The sequence below is a fragment of the Manduca sexta genome, chromosome 24 (assembly GCF_014839805.1).
Source record: "Manduca sexta isolate Smith_Timp_Sample1 chromosome 24, JHU_Msex_v1.0, whole genome shotgun sequence".
In the NCBI taxonomy this organism is placed as follows: domain Eukaryota; kingdom Metazoa; phylum Arthropoda; class Insecta; order Lepidoptera; family Sphingidae; genus Manduca; species Manduca sexta.
The window spans coordinates 7,867,299-7,891,413 of record NC_051138.1 but is presented as its reverse complement, the minus strand read 5'-3'; the positions used below and the strand labels follow the sequence as shown (position 1 = coordinate 7,891,413).

Below are 24,115 nucleotides of genomic sequence, written 5' to 3'. Positions count from 1 at the left end.
TAAGGTCCCCACAACCGTGACCTTTAGATCTAACTGTTGAATATTTTATTATGAAAACATTTAAATAATAGCTCTATGTCATCTCTACGTGTTGGCGTTGACAGATAGCCATACGTATAAATTAGTATAAAAATAAATTAAAGAGTATTAAGTTACACAAAATTATAAAACAAATGCTTTTATTTCAAATATAGTAATTTGAATAGGTTCTAATTACAAATCATTCAACAATATTTTTCGCAATTAAGGGTATCCGGTCAAGTAATACACTGTCTCGCCCATTGCTCATAAAAGCTGTTGAAGGAACTAATGTTGATAAATAAATGAACGTCGAAGTTTAATCGAATTAACTAATATTGATGAATAAACGTATACGTTAAAGTTTACTTCAAAGCTTACAAGCATCTCGGAATAAAGGCAGCCGGCAAAACTAATAGGTAGACAATTTTATCCGTGACAAATTGGTCGCTTAACCGACGCACGCTGTTCTGAATAAATTATTAACAAGCTCGATTCGAAAAAAGGCTGTTGTTTAATGGAGCGCATAGTCATGTAACGCTCAGCTAACACGACTTAGATGCTTACAATACTCAGTTAATTTAACGACAAATTGACAATCTGGCTTATAAAATTCCTTTCTTATTTAATTAAAAGTAAATAAATATTTAAACTTTATTTACATATGCCACGCTTTGTAAGACTTCATATAAATTATTAAAACATAAACTCTACGAAAAGTTGTTCCGGATACAAGCGATAATTATGATTTCAAATAAATTATTAATGAAAGAAATTTTACGAGCACGCGGTCCATTTACATTACCCACAATATGCATTAATCATCTTGCTCATTAATTTACGATATCGCTGGTATACCTTTTAGTGCCAGTACATAAAGTAGTCATGACTTATCTATGGATGATACGAAATCGTATGAGAATCAATATAAATAAATTGCCCAATAGAATTGCCCGAGGTACACGCTTGGCCCGAGATCAGATACTATAACTCAACACGCAACATATCAATTAAAGGGTGTATTAAACATCCTCATCTACATACAGAGTGTGATTTAAATGCGAATACACAATTTATTTATTTATTAACTTGTTACTCGCAATGACAATCTAAGTGTCAACTGTAAAATAATACGTTGGTTTCGTTTAAACTATTCGTGTACATACGAGTGTGAACAGTCCAGATGTTCCCAAGCTGCAGGATATCGTGTGGAATAGAAATTACTCTTACATAAAGCGTAGCAAAACTTTGTGTTATATCACGATGCTATCTCATAGTGGATTACCTGAGTGTTTTAGAAAATACAGGTGATACGAGCAAGTTTAAGGATGCGGTTAAACTTGTAACCGACGGTATAAGATACGTCACTGTATGCAGCTAATATTATTATACGATTATTTACTTGAAAGCCGACATTTCCATCAAGCAGGGAGCAAAGGCTATCGCGGTGTGTTGGTACCACTTTACACGCAGCACTAACGCCGCGAGATATCTTTGTTTCGTCATAAATCGCGAGTTTATTTACGATCAATATCTATGCGTGATTTATACGTCACTATTACACCCTATCAATATCCTATGAATGAGCATCCTTTGTCTCACGGGACGCCCATAACGTCCAGCATATGGAAATATAAACTAAAGTTTAACGTAAACGTTATTGCACGTTTTGAATTGTGTAGTCTGGTGGGCAAACCCATTATTTTCCGTTTGTGAACTTCGTATTGTATGTTTATAAGAATCTGATAGTTTGAAATAATGATTTTACGCTGCACTTAATAAGATAGTTTTAGAAAATGAATAGGTTAATTGAACGTAATACATACTTCGATTAATAAAATTATTAAATCCCTCACATACGTATTCATAAATATAAATATAGTTATACCTAAAGGGCATAATTAATGTGATGCTGACAATAAAAGTAGTTAATAATCTGTCACAAACTGCAATCCATGTTTATTGTGACTGGAAGGTCAGAATTATAAGAAACCTCAACTGTAACTTCCCCAAGGCTGAAAGGGCTGCATATTTTTATTTGTACTGGTTTCCACCAGTATTGCAAACTTGCTCGTTGGTAAGAAATAGCTTCACATAAAATGTACTATACTATCAATTTTGATAAATAACCGCCATATCCAAAGCTGTATTACAAAAAGGTCACAATGGCATTTATGTAGACAACTTGATGACTATGTCAAGAATTAATTTATTATCTGGTTCCGACAATGCGGCCGGACAGGTACAGTCTAATTAAAATCTCCCATCGGAGTACTTTCTACGTATTCTGGTAGATAACTACATAAGCCTACCTAGACGAGTTTTTTATAATCCCTTAATAGGTTAAGATACGACCCGAACCAGGGAACATAACTTTCTAAGGAATGGGAAATATTTATATGTTTAACGTGCTGTTTCGTGATAATCTAAACCTGTTGAACTGAATAGAACTCTGTTGGGATTCTACCTATCCTCTTATTTTCAAGGATAAACTGAATCGAAACTAGAACATATCCATTAAAAACTCCTAACCCATTAATAATAGCATGTTATGAAACCACGTTAATTTCAATCAAAATATTTAGTTCCAAAGACTGAATTTTGATTATTCAATAAATAATATTGACATTGATCCTCGCTGTTCGTGAATACTCGTGTCTCTCGTATGTGAGTCAGCATGAATAATATGACATATTAACCACAAAATTAAATATAATATTATATTTAATATGTTTGCATATTTTATGTAGTAGTCACGCTATGCTCAGTGTAATTTAGACAGCACGAACATCTCACAGCAATCCGTAGAGAAGTAACATTTCCAATTATATTGCTTGCCATATTTCAAGCACCCCATATTATAATTATCACTGTGCTATCCCTAACTGCCCTTGCCATTTTTTGAGAACAATCATCACATATAGTTACAAATGTATATGGTCTGAATCATAACCAAAACATACTGGTGTGACAGGATTTGAATATTAAAAACACGTTAAAACCATTGATTCATGTCATAAGAATATCACAGTCCTCCATGACAGAGTGTACAGTCAGCGCTACTACCCGACAGAAATGGAAAAGCACTACCAGATCTGCAAACACCGCCAAGAGGAAGACGTCGACAACTCTCCGTATAACATCATCACAACCAAGACCACTCTGTCAAGCGTGTACGACTAACAACAAATATCATTTGAATATTTGATCAGCAAAAATGTAATCTTAACAATAAAATTTACAATGTCATTACAAGCTGTCGTCGCGGGTCGGCGGGTTATCGCCGCGCCGGCGTCTACGATCCTTGTCAACGTCCTTAAACACACACACTAAACAGAGTTAGATCCTTCAACGCATTTATCAGTGATAAATTAAGCAATAACTACACTTGCAACGTTCCATTAACAAATGTTTAAGCAAATATCGGCCTTAGCGCTCATAAATCTGTTAAGGAATTGAATGTCCAAAAACGTGCGAATAGACTATCGCAATCTAAACAGTGTGTAAGTCACCTGAAATGCGGCATAATATTTACCATACACATGAACTTCATAATGAGCTAGGAATTTACTGAGACCGCGTTTATATATCAACATAAAGTGCCAGAAGATTATTGTGAAATATTATAATAAGTACATATATCTAGAAAAATAAAAGCCACACACTAGATAAAAACGAAATAATGAGCACATTTACAAGTACATACCAAGATAAAGTACAATATACAAAGTTATCAAAGAAGCTGGTAAATATTTATCATTAAAACAAGCGAAGTTAGTAGTAAAATCTGTTTACGACTTACAGAACTATAACATTATAATAATAAATAAAATATTAATATTCCGAAACCTCGGATTTTAAAACTTATTTTATTTTAGTATCAAGTCATTAAATTTAATTTATTGCCACGGTGCTGCAATTAAAATACTTAATAGAAACTTATCTCTAATTTTTTTCAGTTATTATTTATAACTAAATGGTAGAAAGAGTAGTGAGATTTCGGTCCCCTATGAACGTCCAACTATTAGTGCCTGTTCACACGACATTTTTATTTGAGCTAAACACGCGCGTATTTGATGCGTACGCTTTATTCAGATCTTCAACGCGTACATTAGATGTTCATTATAAAGCGCACTATTCTTATCTGTATTATGTAAACTAGGCGTTTTGATTGCTTTTAAAATACGTCGTCAATTCGTTTTAAAGACTCGGTGTGCATGCTCCCTTAGCTTTACTTAATTTAGACAAATAATTTTATATATACCCTGATTCTTGTTTGGCAGTAACCCTAACGTCTAAAACATTGAAAAGAACACTTCGTATTAAGAGTATAATATATTTAATTAAATGAATGTAACAATATGCGCACAACTCATGAAATGCTGCTGGTACTTTACTGGTGTATGTCAACGTCCATTCTGCCGCCAAGCAGCAGTGTGTAGTTACTGTTGGGTTCCAGTTTGAAGGACATTGTAGCCAGTTTAATTACTGGCCATAATAAGACTTAACATATCATGTTTCAGGATGGCGAGCGCAGTGGAATACCAAACAATACTTTTAATTTAAGGTGTTGGATGGGGTTTCTTCAGCTTGTGGGCGGTCGTATCGCTTACCATAAGGCAAACGGCAAGCTCGCCTCGTCATTCAAAGAACAAAAAAATACTATTAGTTTTTTTTTTAAATGCAAATAAAAGTATATTCAGTTGATGGCACGTGCGATTAGTATAATCTTAAAATATGTAAATACGATGCTTGACTGCACGCAGAAATACTTACAACAATCCGCAAGTAAGTAAATTGCAGGTGAATGTAGAAAAATAACATACCTGAAAAATAAAATACATATACGTTAACAAAAATTGTTACCATTTTCATGGATGTGTACTTAATCCATCATTTATTTTTATTGCGGATATGATTGGAATCACCCAAACCAATTTAATATGTTCATTAATGGTACGTAAATATCATCTATAGATATTACATAAGTACAACATATTGATATCAATAACAAGGAAGGAAGACATGCAAGGAGTAAACCCACTTTTCCCTGTTGATATTACTGTTCCATAAAGTGTATTCGCGGGCGAGCTTAGCGCCATATTGGACAAATTTTCACAACTAGCAAATCGAAAATAGCATGTTTCCTTTGTCCCATCCAAAAATTTATCGTCAGTCCTAATCAATTACATAGCCAATGTTCAAAAACTAACCCAAATTAATTGAGCATTGATAATTAATTAACTCACTGAATCAAATCTACAATTGTAAGTAACACAGCATTCGCTACAAACTTTAAATTGAAAGATGTTCGTTATCGTTCTGTTTGATCGGCAAACGAAGAATTCGATGTGTAACAAGTATCCCTAAAGTTCAAGGTAAGTCATGGATACACGATATTAGCAACGACAAGCCTGTGTGTATTATATTTATATATTATGTACTGGTTTATCGTGAGTAGCCCTGTATCGCGTGGTCATTTAGATCATAAAACAATAGAACAGTTGCAACTGAGAGAATGCAATGCGCAGTTATGCAAATAGAAGGGGTCGCGACCGTAAGCATGAATATTGATACAGCATTGTCGAGATCGCAGATTTCACCAGCGATAGCCTCGGCATCTACTCTCTATAAAATACAAGCACGTTTCGTAAACGAATTAAGCTAAACTGATTGTCTGACTGTGGTGATTATCTTTAAAATAACCCTCAGGCACATGGTAAGAGTACCTTAGTTTTAAATGCGTTCACGAGCACCACATCCGATAGTAATGAGAGACTAAAATAAACCCAAACGAAATACCATTCGGAGGCAATAGCGTAATACTTTTAGAATAATAAGAATGGCACGAAGATTCAGCGGAGTGGTCACGCAGCCACAATGGTCGGTCCGACTGAGACATGGCTTCAAAAACGTATATAACTTCGTCAAATGGTCATAAAATGGGACCCGTTTTATGGCGCACCTTTATAGCCGCGAGCTACGTAAGGATGAGCGGCGAATGCCTCGGACCTGGCCCCAAAGTTGAATCCGGCTGTCCATTTGCGAAGAAATGGCGCATTGCACACTGTTGACTAATCATCCAGCGATAGCCATCTATACGCTTTGTTACCTACAAATATTATATATGCATTTATATAACATCGACGAAAACAGGAATTACCCTCTTAGGAAGAAGTTATTATTACATTATTTAATTCCCCCCCCCCCCCTCAGAAACATAGTAATATAATTTGACGTCGCTATGAGAGCGATACGTTCTTATTCCACTCAGCTCTTTCGCGTCTTAAAACTATTTATGCTCTACGGGGCTATTTCTGATCGGTAACAATAATTGACAACGCTGAAGGCGGTAATTGCGGACGCTATTGTTTCATAGCGATATATTTAAAGACATTATTAATACATAAATTGTTTTGATTTAATGTCTGTACCAGCGCTTGAACTCATAATTATTTATAGTTTAAATTAAGCTATATCGCAAATGTCTTGGAGATTTATTTATGGATCTAAAGTTATTAAGAGATGTCTATGCAAATCATGTGCATCATTCGTTTATGACTGCTAAAATTTGAATATTTGTGTTTGTTTGTATTATTTTTCTGCTGCCTATTAGATATTCATCCTAAATGATCCAATTATACATCCATTCTTCCGATATAATCTACCTTGCACTTATTGGGAACCTAATATTTCTTTATACCTAAAACTCTTTTTATATTCGATACCGCTTTTAAACTTTTGTAATTTATAATAAATCATGATAGTATTGCTAATACAATATAGGTGTTACAACTTCACAATAGCAAACTTCTTTGAAATATTTGTCATTTTGTCCATCGGAGACAAGAATGCGAAAGTACGCGCTAATAGTATCACAACCGAACAAAAGGCGTGATAACATTCTTAAACACTACCTGCAACAGGTAGCCGTAACAATGACGTACATATCATTCTATAAAAAAGAGTCAAGCCGTCGTATCCACAATGTTTTTCAACGAAATATCAAGTTACGCGTTTGAATAAGCGAAATTACACGCAAATTATGAATGACACAGAACTTTCTAGCAATAATGTATAAGGGTTTTTTGTTGTAGCAGAGTAAAGTGACAACAAAACACTAGCTAGCAATGGCAAAAATAATTAAATGGGTATACCTTTTGGCTATTCAAAGCTTACACCATTAATTCGGTGATCAATGTCCAAATCGATACTAAATGAATTTGAAACCATCGGACCCATAAGAATATCTACAAATAGATTCATTACGGTATTAAAATATTAATTAACAATATAACTTAAATGATGCCATTGCATTCCATTGCGGTTTACAATTTCCTTCTATTAATAACAAACTATATGATATAAGAAAACGAGATATTAATGCTATCGCATGTTTATTGCAGAAGCAATAAAGTGGGTCACCTTATAATAAATGATCACCGTTTAAGAATACCGTACTGTTCATGTATTTGATGTATTACTGAGAGACGACATATAAAGAAAGGATTAAACTTAAAGAAACTTCTATCTCACATCGTACAAAACACAACAGCATAACATTTTATTTCTACAACGCTATAATACAACCCAAAACGAACACTAATTAAATATCAAAGTAAATCATCCAAAAGATTAGAACTGTAATTAAACAGAGTAAGGAAGAAGCAAACTTGTTCGCCGTCATGGAGCGCAGGTTCGGAGCAAGTGTGAGAAACACTCCGCAGTATAAAACAAAGACGACAAGCATTTCGCTTAATAATAAGCCTATTCGTTTAAACAATTCAGTTAAAGGAAGGGTTGGGACCATTCAACATTCGCTTACAAACGGGTTCTATTGAGACAGACATTCTTGGAAGCTTAAATTAAAAGAAAATTATGACGGTAATATATATACTTAATCGCTGTCGTATTTATAAGTAGGTAATAAAACAATACATGTTTGAGGTCTGTACGCAGGGAATTAAGAAAACTATTTGTTACCTTATCATGCTAATTGTTATTCAATATGGTTTTAAGGTTTATTATTGCTTAAACTGATAAAGAGATGTCTTAACGCAAGAAGACTTTAAAGTAGTTTGAGTTTATAGGAAAAAAAATAAAAGTTAGCACTCTATCTTTATTATATTTTAGGGTTTCTCTTACAGCAATCAAAAGTGAAACATTTAAAGTTGTAGAGCTATTCTGCGGTCACATTTGTATAAATCACGAATAAGCTAGCTCGGTTGGGATGATACCACTATCTCCTAGAATACTAAGGTAAAGTATAAAATATTTTTGTGGCCATATAAAATTATTAGGAGCTGTTTTAGCAAAAAAATAACAAAAAAATTTACTCAATCTTACATTGTAGCACTATTAACTCAGTAAGCTTATAGTATGAGCTAAAATAGCTGTTTCGTGGAGTAGGATCCAATTGAATGTCGACTGACAGAAGATGATTACCCCTTGGCAATCGACACAATTATGTCTGCCTGTTGGAACTGGATAGTGGATAAACAAAAAATTTAAAATGTATTGTTTGGTTTTTAAATGCATTACCAAAATAGGTATTCCACTGTACAAATATAAAATATGATTAATAATTTAAAAGTAACATTTAGAAATGTTATGTCTGTTTTATCCAAAATTAATATAATTGAATTCCAAAAAAAACAACATGTAGACGGAGCAAATAAACTATACCTCCTTCATGTTTTTCTGAAGGGTAACAACGCAAAAAATTATTCACAAAATAATCATACATATATACATGTCACTGAACAGACCCAAATAATTCATTTATAAAATTCATATCATTCAATATCCTGTTACAATTAACAGTTGTGTGAAAACTGTAGTCAATTGAACATAAAATTGACCTACAACTGTGGATAGCCATGAATAACAAAGCAACATATAATTGAGGGTTACGCGCTAACCAAATTAAATATTTTTAACGGCCCGTTTCCTCGGAATAGTGACGGTGAAGCGGTCTGATATATCGACCATAAAATGTTTTTCCACATACGATGGCGTCATCTAAGCTGCATTCTATAGAATATTATAAAACAGGTGCTTCACGTGGAATTTGGTAAATATATTTCTGTGCATAGATTATATTAATTTTCTTTTACATCGAATTCGTGTATACCTTATCAAGTTTACGTTAATAGTGTGTATAAATTTTTTATGCTATATTTTATATTCTAATATACAATTTTCAACACACCGCCTCCTGTAGCCCAAAATTATAATAAAAAGCACATTAAAGTAATATTAGGTAAACAAAACATTGTAATCGACATATAAACGTTCGTAAAAGGCCCATCCCTAGCAACAAAATGGCGTTTAGCTGCCGTAAGGGGGCGGTGGATCATCGACGGCCGGCACAAGGGCCTATACAATTATTGGATGAAATGTAGTCTCCACCACAATCTATTGTCTTGCCTATCTATTTCTTACAAATGGAACTCCTGACGTTAAAATTAAGCAACCCACGTAAGAATGTTTTGTGTAATGATACTTTTAAGTAACAGATGATATTTTTTTATCTTAATGGCTGGCAACGCATGTTTTAGAACATAAGAAAATGTCATACGTGAATATCAAATATGCCCAAGTCAGACGTTACACAGGTATACTCCGTCTAATGTTATAAATGCGTCTATAAAGAGTTTAACGGCCTTTTTGGTAAATACGTAATCTTAATAAAATGTCTGTGTGAAAATACAAGGTGAATAAAATAACGGTGCCAAAGCTGGGCGTGGGCGTAAGATTCTTAACATTTCACTAGCGCCATTAGCATTTTACAACTTTTATCGATGTACTAAACGAGATTGTGCCGCGGAACGCGAGAATCGGTACTTCTTCCATATTGCTTACATTTTATCTTACGACCCGAGGCGTTAAAAGGATTAAACATCACATACACATCAAGCGCGCCTAATTACAAAGAAATCTAACCAACTTATTTGTCGCAGCTAATACCAGCAACTTACCAGTATGTGATTGCTTAATATTATTCATAAACTGGATTATTCCGAAAAGCAAATTAAGTATTCATAATGACATAAGTTTTAAGTAGCCAATATGATTATATTAATAAATTCTCAAATTCTCTATAGAATGCGTTTGATACGCAAACTTCAAAGTATAATATACTCTTACATGGTTTACTACCTAGCCGCAAGAAACGTTAACTGTAGTTAGAAACTACACAGTAATTACAACTATTGTATTCACTTGCATGATGTATCGCTTTGTTCTATACTGAAACTCGTTCGTGGTTGGAATATAAAAAAAACACCGCACATATTTTGAAGAAACACGCATAAAATGGTACAATACCATACGTCAAGAACGATACCCTAATTGTAATTTAATAGGTAATATTGAAGCGGAGATATCAAGATTGAAGATCAAAACGGCATGCCACACTCGTTTCAGCCTTTCCGAAATTTATTTTACTTACGCATTCGTTGAACAGCACAGCATATACAATAACGCACTAAATCATATCAAAATGTAATGCGACGAAGGTGTGGCGGGCAAGGAATTAAAATGCAATAATATCCCGAGCGTGCTGTAATTCTGGCCTGTCTCAGATCTTCGGAGATTATCGTAAAGTATTTATTTATCCAACGTTCCCTCAGGAGGTTAGATACCATCGGGAAATCAATTTTGCAACGAACGTCATTGAGGCGTATGGTTTGTGGTCTTTAAGTTACAGGTGCCGGTATTTTTTGTCGATTTTAACTATGGACGTCATATTATTATGTATTTTTACACTCGCTTGTCATTTATTAATAACTCATCCGTCAGCTCATTTTGCACGGTGGTTGTTACTTTATTTTTATAGTAGTAAGGCAGCAAAAACTCAGTGAGTCACTCACTTGTTGGTAAGTGATCACTATTGTCCATGTACACCTACGATGCTGGAATAGTAGAGATGGAATTACAGGTGATCCATAAAAAATAAAGTTGAGGTCAATGTGAATACGATTTTAGGGCTGGTGTAAATTTTTCACAAACGCGACGCAATTGTAGAGATAAAACGTAACTCAAACAGTTTTATTTTCAAATTGGTAAAAAAGCACTAATATGTTTGCACTATCAGCGATAAAATAATGAGGTATAAATAATGTAAATATAGAGGTGTAACAATTACTTAATTATAAAGTAAACGTACCAGAACAACTCTTGATGTGTTTATATCAACGTCTAACATAATGAACAGCAATTTGTTTGGATATTTAATTATATAGATAATAAAAGTACCATTATATTCACCACATAAAATAACTCCTACGAATCAACTTCGATCTTTCAACCACTACAATACACAGTGCGTTTTATGTAATACTACGTAAATAAATATAAGCAGTACAGTTTTTTATTTCAAATTAAAATTCCGTGCATTCGGTTAAGTAATTTGAATAATCAATACACATAAATTATTCTGTAAGGGTTATTATTGTAATTTTATTTTCCCGATGGTTATTTTGTATTTCGGGCTTATTTAAACAACGAACAAATTACGAAAACGACGCAACTCTATAGAAGTTAACCAAATGTTGGATATTTAAATAAGTGCCGCGGCGCGTTTTGTCAGCCCGCGCTTGGCAAACCAATACGTGTGTTAAAGCGAAATCTATGATTATTTCTCAATCGTTCCACATGTCTCACACTCTAAAGATATAAACGCAATAAAAACGACAGCTACAAGTCCGCTGCAACTAAACTCCCATCACGCCTCCGCCAATGATACACAAATCATAATAAACTTCATACAAGTTCAAACTTATGAACTACATCCACCGTGCGCTCTCATAACTATCTCTACATAAACGCCGATGTATGACGTAGAAAGCAACAGACCCACTAGGAACCGGTTCAACTTCACATGAATGCACACACATAAAGTGTCCAATTAAGTGAGGCCTATGACAGGCTGACCAGTGTCCCCGCTCGGATATACGGCAAGGAATGTTCAAGGGGGGGCGGGCAGATCATACTAGATTGGTACTTACAGTCAACAACGATAAGAAAGCGGACTCAGTTGAGGGTCTGTCAGGCAACAATCTATGTTATGATTAAAAACAGATATTGAAAGAATATCGATGCAAAAAATAAAAATATTTAGCTTAAAAATATTATTTATTATGTTTGAGCATAACTTTTACTGCTCTATTATGTATGTATAAATACTTAAGAACGTATTATTTACAAATATAGTTGCTATTTTTGGCGAATTTAATATTCAAATTTTTTCCAAATAAAAATTCTTTAAATGCAGCTATATTCCGAAGTATGCATATGTTTTAATATGCAACTCAATGAACGGACGTACTGTAAAAAAGAAATTCACATAAAGGTAAACATGAGAGGAAACCTGCGCATCTGTAGCAAGTTATGTTCCTTAATAACATGGACGAAGAAATACGGTCTACAGCAAAATAAATGGTGAACTTTCAAGACCAAGAAAACTGTAATACAAATTAAATATAGCTATTACATGCAATAAATATTTAATACTAGTTGGTACGTAGCACTTTGCTGCCGCAGAAGAAATAATACATTATGTATATGGCTATTATGGTTATGGAAATGAGTAAGACACAATAAAACACTGATCTATTTGTTTCAAACATCTCACTACTATGTTCTATCAAAAACATTTGTCAGTACGATATGCGTGTCACCTACTGGAATTGTTCTATGACTATAAACTTCGCGCAAGTGCAAGCTATAAGTTGGCAAATATTGTCGCAATCGGATGGACGGTATGGAAGCGCATAAAATACATACAAACAATTAATAAATACTAAATTTATACATCAAATAAGGCGTTGTGAGCGACAACGCCTGTGCGAAAGACTTTTCTCGAAATAAAATTTTCACTTATCAGGTACAAAATAGCCTATAAATTTATTTACTATACATATACGTATATTAATCCAGGACATAGACAATCTAAATTTACTTCCAAGACATAAACAAACGTTATACCATCAAAACAACTTTACAAATTTTCCTAATTATAATACTTTGCATTTTATATTCAAATATGGATTATTAAAAATAATAATTACCGTTGACGTATTATGAGCCATTTTAAATTAAAACCTAAAAATAGCTTTTTCATTTATAAATAATAACCTGCAATCTAAAGTAAATGGGAGGAGTGATTGATAATGATCACATAGATTAATTTTTATTATCTTTTAATAACTTCCAATTTCAGCAGTGTTTTATCTATTAAACTCCTTCATCAAAATACAACTTAGCAACTGGAGTGTTAACTTATACGTAATCAATTAGTATGTTCATTTGAATATTACAATTATTTATATTGTAAATAGGAATATTTTTGTCACTGAAGAGCATATTAGCATATTCAACATTCTTTTATAAAATTATATAATATAGTATTAAAGAATTTATAAAAATCCAGATTGTGTTTTAACCAATTATTTATTACCATAAGTATGGTAATTATTTATTACCATACTTAAACCAGTCGATTAAACATAATTAAATAAACATTATTTCGTTTCATCTTCAATAATTTGTCACCGTGTCGTATCATATAGAATCGCTTAATAATAATACTTTGCAATCGTTTGTTGTCTATTCAGATTTCTACTTTTGAATACTAATGTTTATTTTTGGGAAAAAGTGTGAGTTGAGTTCTGTAATCGCGTTTTTATAGAGAACGATATATAAGGCCGCGTATACATCATTTTACTGTCTTTGGGTTATCTAAATTAAATATTTTATATTCATTATTGTAGATAAAATTTCATGAAATTAATCTATGATTAAAATCATATAATGCATTATTTAAAACAGCTCGAAGATTCCACAAAGCATAGAAATGTCGTGACTAAGATAATTTTATAAACTGCATGCTTAATATACGACAGTTACATATGGTATACAATATGTTAATTTGTATATTTTGTATATCCCAACATAATATATGCAGTTATTTAGATTTTCTAAATATTATGACACCCGAATAATAATTAGGAATATAACAATTAAATTGTGAATTCTCGCTTATAGATAAGTTTGGCAGCCGCATAATTTACATAATCTCATGATTCATATCATCGTGATAAAAAGTAATCTAGGCCTAACGTTATAGTCCTTTAAATAAATAAATATATGGCCAATTATTAAAAATATGGAGAACTTGAATACAGATATTGCCAATTACATTGACAGTAACCTTAGCCCTCGCGCTCTATACGTCAACATGGTATGTAAATTAAAACAACACAGCGGAAATCGGTTAATGCGTTTTGGAGATACGATATTTTTTTTTTATCCAAGTCTCAAAAAGCATGGTAAGTGATTTTTTTTCCAATGATATCGCTTTTAGGGTGCGTACCACCCAAACACGTTATCAATTGAGCCTCGAAACGCATTTAGGTGACTTCAAAATAAAAGTTGGTTTAACGTTGAGATTTAGCCGAGTTGGCACGCTTGTCTTGCCAACCAATAAATTCATTGATAACAAAAAATCTAAAGCTAATGACTTAAAAACAGTCGACGGTAAATCGGGAGTGCGTTGGACTTTGTTCCAGAAATATACATTTTGTTTGCACCGATTAACCGTTACTATTGAATTTTGGGATGATACAAAGGTATCGTTGGATAGAGCTATAAATATATTTTTTGTTATAATGAATGAAATTATAACAATAATATTACTTCAATATTTACAAGATTTTTAAACGTAGCTTAGTTGTCGGCTCATTTAATATTATTGGAATTTTATGAAAAGCGCGATAAAGTAATGTCCGTTCTGTTGATTACACTAATATAATATTGATAATTAATTATCGATTATCCATAACTTTTACGTTAAACGAACGTGTGTGCGTAAAGTAAAAAACAATTATAATAATAGGCGGTTAAACGCGGCTCATAGACACTAAGCAATTAGTATCTAGGTATTGGCATGAAATAGTGGAAGCCATTTCACACTATAACGTAACTTGTACGTTCATTAAGGCGAGTGTCGATGCCCGCGCTGGCGGGTGCAAGTTGCATAAATCAGTCCGGGGAATGCTGCCCGGCGCCCTAATGCGCTTTCGGTGTCGGTTGATAGCTCACCACTCTTCCCTTCAAACCTTCACAAATCACTCTTCAGCATGACGCTCATGATTTGTGGTATTTTGAATAACGCAATCATAATTAAGTTTTTCTTGTTGAACATTCTAATTCATTAACTGTCTTATATTTACTTTGGTTACAACTGTGGTCTAGTAAACAAGCAAGTAGCAAGTTATCATCGCAGCCCATAAACACTTGCAAACAGAGTAAGTAATGTATGTCTTATTAACTAAAGACGATTCAATTAGGTACCTATGTATTCTCGAAATCCTATAAAAGTATGAAAAACCTTCGGAAGTATAAAAAATCCTATTATAATCTAATTATTATTGGAAGCCTATTAATGCTGTATGCTTAAATTTAATGTAAAATGATAACACTCAATGGAAGTGACTTGGCCTCCATACTAAAAATAAAATAAATATCAAAAATATGTTTTTGATTGGGATTGTCTATTCGTCTTTAGCATATTACTAAAATTACTATGAAAATTATTTGTTAATATTAGAAATTATTAAATATATAGACACTTAAGAATTCTATGAACAAGTAATTTGCTAATGTTCGCCAATAATCTATAAGTAGTAAAATCGAATCATATTCTATACGTGTGTTCATACTGTTGTTCATACGTGTGTTGATATTATATACCAAATTGCGAGAGAGAAGAGGATTATCAACTCTATTGGGTTTGTAAGCATATCAAGAGTCTATCTATCTAAAATTTACTAATTTTATGAATTGAAATTCATAATTTGGTTACATTCTTTAGATTTCTAAAAGTGATAAGCAGATCCTATCGACCAGTGGTCTTAAAAAAAATATGATGCTGATATAAATCAATAGCCATTTGGTTTTGCCTTATTACCAACATAAAAACTGGTAATAAAACAAAAATAATATTAGTAATTGAGGTTTTGAAATTTATAATTATGACTGTTTTCGTAGAGCGCTCAGTCATAACTTATTTTCATTTGGAAAGAGTGACGACTATAATTAATAGGTATGTAGTGATTTAAAGCTTGTATTAATTTTATATTTGAGATGAGGTAATGACATTTTGTAACCTAACCGCAAAGAGGTTTACCCTTATAACTATTACGCTTTTTAGAGAAATACATTAAATAGTTTAAAGTCGCTAACCTACTAAACAAGCTGTGCTACTTATAAAAAACCGTAGCAGAGCTATCTTAAGTTATACTTACATATTGTAAAACAAAATCCTCCACCGTATCTGTTTGTCTAAACGCAAGAAATTCAAAAACTACCGAACTGTTTTCGATAAAATTTGGCATGGAGATATTTTGAGACTCCGGGAACGACATAGATTCCTTTTATTCAAGAAAATATGTAGAGGAATAAAATTTCATACTGAAAAAACTTTCACGCCGGCAAAAACGCAGAAAAAGCTAGTAAATAAATCGGTTTACTAAAGCTGACAGGTTCACAACACTCACACAAATACAATTTTCCATAGTAGGTTAAAAATAGTCCCATATTATTACAATTCAAAGAACAGACACCAACTGCAAACGAAACATCATGCTACTTTATTTATTTTAGTGATTTCTAAGCATTGCGTTGTCATGACGACTAACGTATGACTTGCAATCGACTGCCACTGCATGGTATTGTACTGCTCAAATTTTGAGATCTGCTAAATCACAACCCAAGAGAGTTTAAAAGAAATAACCCAACTCTACATTAAATCAAAATCTAGTGTCATGTATATCCAGAACGAAGTACTAAGGTAAGGTACACACGTCAAACCCGAAACAAATATTTACGGATCGCTCATATATTTGTCTCGGTCAACAGGCGCACCACTCGGCATGGAGAGTATCAATGAAAAAACCATTCCACGTTACACTTCGTAGACCATTCAGTAATAAGAGTTAAATCACGCATTAATTTTTCTTTCAACAGAATTTGTCTACAATGTGTACTGTGTATCGGTGAATTCGTTTTATCTGAATTAAAGCAAATTTCGACGAAAGCCGGTTTTATTATTGCTTTGAAATACAGAATAAAAATATTATTGATCATTTAAAATCCCATAAAAATTAAATATACTCGTAGATTTTAAATACATAAGAATAAATTAAAACTATACCAAATTCCGTAAAATGCATTTATTTATGTTGATAGATTGAAATGCGAAATTACATTCCTTGCCAAATGTCAATTGTTTTTCGCAGCGACAACACAGCCTCTTATAATGTTCTCAAATTCGAATGCAATATAATATACGCATTTTAAAATAAAGGTTTTTCGTTTTGTAACGAGTATGATATTCGGCTCGGCGATTAACGGTGGTGACAACATTAAAGTATATAACTGACGTTATGGCGCAGCCGGTATAATTTCGAAAAGTGTTTTTACAAAAATACCAGTTAAATTACTCATTATAAGCTATATGTATGTAGATGGCATTAAGATAAGTTTATGTAATATGTTGTACTAGATGTTATATAGATTTTTGTACAACATAAACATCAATAAATTGTTGGGAATATTGTGACAGTATTAAAATGAACTATAAGGCCGGTTTAAACATTTCTCGGGTCAGGAAGGGTTTCAATAATATTTTTGCATGTGATAATGTAACACGGATGCGATTGAAAATATAAAAACATTGGTAATTTGAAAAACATAATAATGTGCCATATAATACATTTTTGGAAAAGAAATTTAACAGTACCGTCCCGATCGTCTACATTATTTTTATACGATTGAATGTCTGGTCGATGGAGTCGCTTGCCTGATCCAGTATTAAACAACTGCTTATAAACAGAAGAAACACCACTCCGAACCCTAAATAACAAAGTCAATGGCACTAAACTGCTCGGGTCATCATGAGAATATAATAATAATATATATAATATAATAGAGGCTACGTTTCATAATCTATATATATAAAACAAAGACGGGTTTGTTACAACACTTATAACTCGAGATCTGCTGAACCAATTTTCACGGTTATTGATTCGTTGGATTTGTCTCCGCCCCGAATAGCAGAATACATCTTAAAACAATGAAAACTCAATATGTGTAATAATACTTAATCATTTTAATAAATGCTCATTTTTGTTTATTACATGTCAAACATTTGTTGTCCAATCCTGTCAAGTACTGTAACAACTATTCATGTGTGCGTTCAGAAATTTATTTTGTGTAAAATGTCTCGAAAGTTTAGGTACTGTTATATTTGTTTGTTTTAGACATTAATTTGTGTAAATTATTTATTAATTATTCAATTTAAAAAAAAACATACGCATATTAACTGTAAATGGTAAGAGAGGGAAAGGAATAGGGTAGAGGAGAGAGGGACCATCTTGAATAGAAGTGTATAGACAAATCGAGAAAAATCCAAAATAGCTCGGACCGGGACTCGAACCCGGGACCTTTTGATTACAAGTCAACTGCTCTTCCTTCTGAGCTATCCGAGTTACTTTAGATTCACATTCGTTTTGTCTATATCTATTACCGAGCCACACCGTCCATCATACGGTAGTACATCATACGCATATTAGCTGTAAATGGTAAGAGAGGGAAAGGAATAGAATGGAGGAGAGAGGGACCATCTCGAATAGAAGTGTATAGACAAATCGAGAAAAATCTAAAATAGCTCGGAATAATACCTAAGATTTATTCTACAGGTTAACAAAAGTGTAAATGTCTTTTTATAGGTTGTCTATGATTTTTCTTGATAAGCTATTGCCTATGTCTCGAAAGTTCAGGCACTGTTATGAATTAATCCGAGTGTATCCCAATCTGCAGAGCACACGTATATATGTATATATATAAAAACTAGCTGACCCGGCAGACTTCATACTACCTCATGGATAAATAAAAGACCTAATCTTTTGTATAAAATGATTTTAAAACAAACAAATCGAATCCGTATTTAATAAAAAAAGCATTTATTGAATAAATAATTTAGCCTATCTCCTACATTGTCACTCACTAAAGAACGCAATTCTGACATAGCAATACGACTATTTTCTTGATCTGTCTGTCTCTGGTCATCAGTGCGGTTAGCACGTGAGGTAGCTCTTCGCACATTTGATTGACTACGACGACCTAAGTCAGGTCGTCTTCTCCTCGGCATCGTAAATTGTAATTAATCAAAGTGAGAAAATTTCCCGCTCATTTAGCAGTAAAGTGTCACTATCACAAAAAAGAGCACATTACTTGGAATGTCACCAAAGAGAATTATAATATATATGGAAATAGAGAGCCTACTCGTTGGGTTTTGTGCCAATCGACATTACGGCTGCTTCATACTTGTGAGGTAGAGGGCGTTCGCGATTTTCGTTGCGTTTCACGATTCAGGTTTATTGTGTTTTATTATTTTGCAAACAGTTTTAAAAGTGCAGAAGACGGCAATCCAGGTATTAAAATACTTAGAAGCAGATCTGTATTTGCTATGCCGTCGTAGTATAATATTTCTGACATCTTATTTACAGTGTACTTCTATCATTATCAATACATAATAATTCGATAGTAATAAGATCTAAGAATAAGATCGTTAATCAGACAAACATCATATTGAAAATATTATTTTTATTTTATTTTTGCTATAACATTTTGTGTACAAAATGCTTATAGTAAGTACTAATGATATTCACATTCAATATTAGATTTACAAAAGTATTACACCTCTATTAAGCTATGTAAGCGCTGATAATTTGATCTTAGTTATTAATTATATTCAATGGAAAAGTAAACGATACTACTTTAAAATAAACTGTAATACACTGTAAAATTCCGAAATACTAAATAATAAAATATACTTAAAATTATTTTATGTCTAAAAATACATACTGTGACGAATAATAATTAACATTGATATTTATAATATGCTAAAACATTCTCAATTGTCAAACTATATTTTTATAACAATTGATTTAACTTTATAAAAATATATGAATTCTTTTGTATTTCGATAATCATTTTAATGTATCATCAAATAAATATCAAGTATCAATGTTCAAATAAAAGAGAATTTATTATTTTTATAAAAATTGCCTAATAATATACGATTCAATATAGAAATACATAAAATTTACAAATCTAGAACAGCAATTAACTCTGAAACATACTAGCTAGCCATATTATTTATCTTTGTCTTCATCAAAAGGAAATTCGGATTCTAGCATTATCTTTCTACACAAACAAGTGAAACTAATATTAACAAGAACAAACTTATTCTAAGCCAAACAAAATTATTTCACAAATAAGTCACGCTACTTTTAAAAATTGAAAATGTTCACTGGAAAAGAAATTAACATCAAGTTTACAATGATCATTATACTTATCCATAGAAAAGGAACTATAAAGATTAGCATTCATTAAAATATACTTTCTTCGTCATGCGAAGGTTGTTTTACTTATGATAATAATATAAAAAATATTTTATGTAGATATCAAACAGATTAATTTAACAATTTGTTAAATAAGAAAGATTAAATAATTATAATAAGAACTGATTTAAAACAGGTCTATGAAACCGGGTAGTAATCAACAGCGAAATGCGAATGCGATACAAATTGCCAATACATATTAGATATATACCATAACAGTGGGTATGTACTAAAAAAAAGGAGAGATTCGAACAATTTACGCGATAAAAGCAAAATAATTTCGCACTTGTGTACATGATATTATCTTTAAATTGCCATCACTTAACTATTAATTATGGGTTACGTGGTGGTTAAATTACAACATACAATAAACACAAAATGAGCATTATGATCAAATAACGAAATCATAAATAAGTCGTATACAAAATGATAATTGTTACATAAAATATAAAGGAAGTAATGCGAATTGCTGCAGAAATGTAGGTACCGGTTGTAACATTAACAAAACATCAACTAAAGCAAGCAGGTCGACGCAGGAACGATTGAATATTTTCTGAACGATGCAATATTATTAGGCGACACAGAAGGGTTATATATATATATATATAAATTAATCCTCTATCAACCTGGTATAGCTGGTCCTTCGTTAATTTGACACCTGTATAACTAAAAGCAGATAAGTATGTATTCCTTCATCGAGCCAATTTGTAATTATATGTACAGTCATGATGCTATAGTGAATAGTGCGCCGTTTTATGTGCAATTTTGTTAGTCTATGACGCGTCTATTTGTAAAACGTCTTTGCCGGTGCCACACACAGACAAATATTAGAACACTTGTTTGAACTCATGTTTGGCACGGGTATTTGCGTATTTGTATTCTATTACAGACACTGACCAAATTAAATTTTTATGGCTTTTACTTTTAGGTTTCCATATATAATCAGTTCTCATTCAAGCAACTCGATAACTTTGAACGCTTGATGTGTGGTCGTAAAACCGATACCGAATGACAAGATAATACGTAAACATTTAAACAAACTTTGCACAAATACGAAAATTCCCGTGCCACACATGAGTTCAAATATTTTTGTTATCTGTGGCGCCGGCATAATATTATCTTTTGACATTGATAAATGACGATGTCTTAGTTTTTAATAAAAGAAAGGTGGACCAAGGAACAACTTTATTCAACTGTATGTGTGACGTCATCAAGAATTTCTCGGTTTTTATTTTTTGTTTCTTTGAAATTAAGTATTCAAAAATATTAAAAATACATAATCGAACTCAGAGTAGAAAAATTAAGAAACGTTATTTTTGTTTTAGTCACGTTAACATTTTGAAATGTTAATTTTACGCTGAAGCTGTTGTCCATGAAGGATACATCAGTAAAAGAATCACACTTGGACTTGATAATTTATCTATTTTAAACTCAAATCAAAGTCGTTTGCCCTTATGGTAATTTTAAAGGATCTTTTAGTAAGGGACCGTAAACACTGTAGTCACAAGAAATCAATCTTATGAGACTGCTAATCATTTTTGTAGATACATATTCTATTTTTAAGATGGGACAGCAAGGGCAGCACCTTTACCATTTAAATATGAACGTGAAAGATAAAAAATATCTGTATAAATAATAATAAACAATACGTGAACAAAAAAGCGGCGTTGGCCTAGTTGATTGTGGAACGGACTGCCAAGACGAATGTCCGCAGGTTCAAATCAAAAGGCACACACCTCTGACTTCTAAAAATATTATGTGTATATTCTTTGTGAATTATCGCTTGCTTCAACGGTGAAGGAAAACATCGTGAGGAAACCTACAAACCTGGGAAATTCTCTAGAGGAATTTTCAAGGTTGTGTGAAATCTACCAATCCGCACTGGGTCAGCGTGGTGGACTAGGCCTAATCCCTCTCTGTAGTAGAGGAGGCCCGTGCTCAGCAGTGGGCAAGTATATAATACAGGGCTGATATATATATATTATTATAACGAGTAAGCAACCTACTTAAGTATTTAATGTCTTCTAGCTTATTGAGTTTATACTAATAATTGATATTAATATATATATATATATATATATATATATATATATATATATATATATATATATAATAAGAAAGTCGTGTTAGTTACACTGTTTATAACTCAAGCAGCTAAAATTTGGTTGAAAAAGTTGGTGGGGAGGTAGCTTAGAACCAGGAAAAGGACGTAGGATACTTTTACTATTATATAAAGCTGAAGAATTTGTTTGTTTGTTTGAACGCGCTATTCTCAGGAATTACTGCTTCGGACTGAAAAATTCTTGAGTGCTGGATAGCTCACTTATCGAAGAAGACTATAGGTTATATATCATCACGCTATGATCAAAAGGAGCGGAGCAGTAATGAAAACTGTAGCAAAAAGAGGAACTTTATAACTTTTGAGAGATTTAAACGAAAAACTATATCACGCGGGCGGAGCCGCGGGCAAAAGCTAGTTTACAATAAATAAAAATCGCTACACCCGTTCAATGAATTAAATAAATTGTTAAGTAAAAGTGTGAAATCTACTAACTGACGACATTCTGCTGGAATTCTGCTCTTGCCGTTAAATGTTCAGCCGCAACAGCTCATAAACGGGGTTGTTATTTGTCCTTTAACGCGTATTATGTCATGTTACCAGTATTTTCCTTTCCGTAAATATACAGCTTTAGTTACATCTTTCTTTAACCAACTCTGTTATGGGACCGACATTAACGGGTGCCTGGTCGCATGTTGTGTTGATTACGTTAAGCCCAGCATCAATGGCATCTTCTAAGACAGTTCGTATTAATATTTTTAGCTCTATCTTATTAAGTCCATTTGTGAAATAATATGCTATTGGCTGATTAAAATATTTTTTATGCCTTTTATTATAAAAACCAAGCGTAGTTAGAAAAAGTATTTTTAATGTGAAGCAAACTCTTGTATCTTTGTATGGATCATATGACACAGACAAAAGACCAGAGCAAAAACAATCTTTTTCCTTTATTTCCAACAGTGGAAAATTATAGGATTTATTCCTGCGATTATATTAATTTGGCTTAGTACTCGTTTTACAGTTCTTGATGATGGTAGAGTAAAATACTTGCATGAAAGTTTGTAACATTTAGGACGTTTTTTTTGAATAAAGACAATGACAATTTTTTTCCTCTGGTGAAAATCGTCTTCCCTTCGCTTTCGTAAATGTTTTATATTTTTGGAATAAACCAATTTGAGTATTGTATACCGCGTGTCTTCGGGACCTACTTGTAAGGCAGTAGATATGGTCCGAAAATACTTTAGTAATATCTGAAAAATAAAACATTAATGAATATTACTGTTCGAGCAAGGAAAAGTAACTTGTTGAGTAGGACATATAAGAAGCGGTACATTTGTCCCGTACATAACGTCAAAAAGGAAGAGTGGCTCAAAATTATATATTGTACTACTTTAAACTTTATGTCGCGGCAGTCGCGTTACTCATTCTCCGTGGTTAACTATAGGACGAGGACAGAGGTAGACAATTACAATAGGACGTTATTTTAAAATGAATATTATGGTACTGCGTTTCGAGTCGCGAGTCAGAGGAAGTATTTTATTGGTTATCATTACAAAATACTGTAAGG

The 24,115-nt window shown here is 32.6% G+C and overlaps 1 non-coding gene across 1 annotated transcript; it reads right to left on the bottom strand.

The window, feature by feature from the left end:
* Window positions 1-18,499: 18,499 nt before the first annotated feature.
* On the bottom strand, window positions 18,500-18,572 carry Trnat-ugu. The gene has a single exon. It is a non-coding gene; the product is annotated as a tRNA-Thr (tRNA).
* Window positions 18,573-24,115: the final 5,543 nt, after the last annotated feature.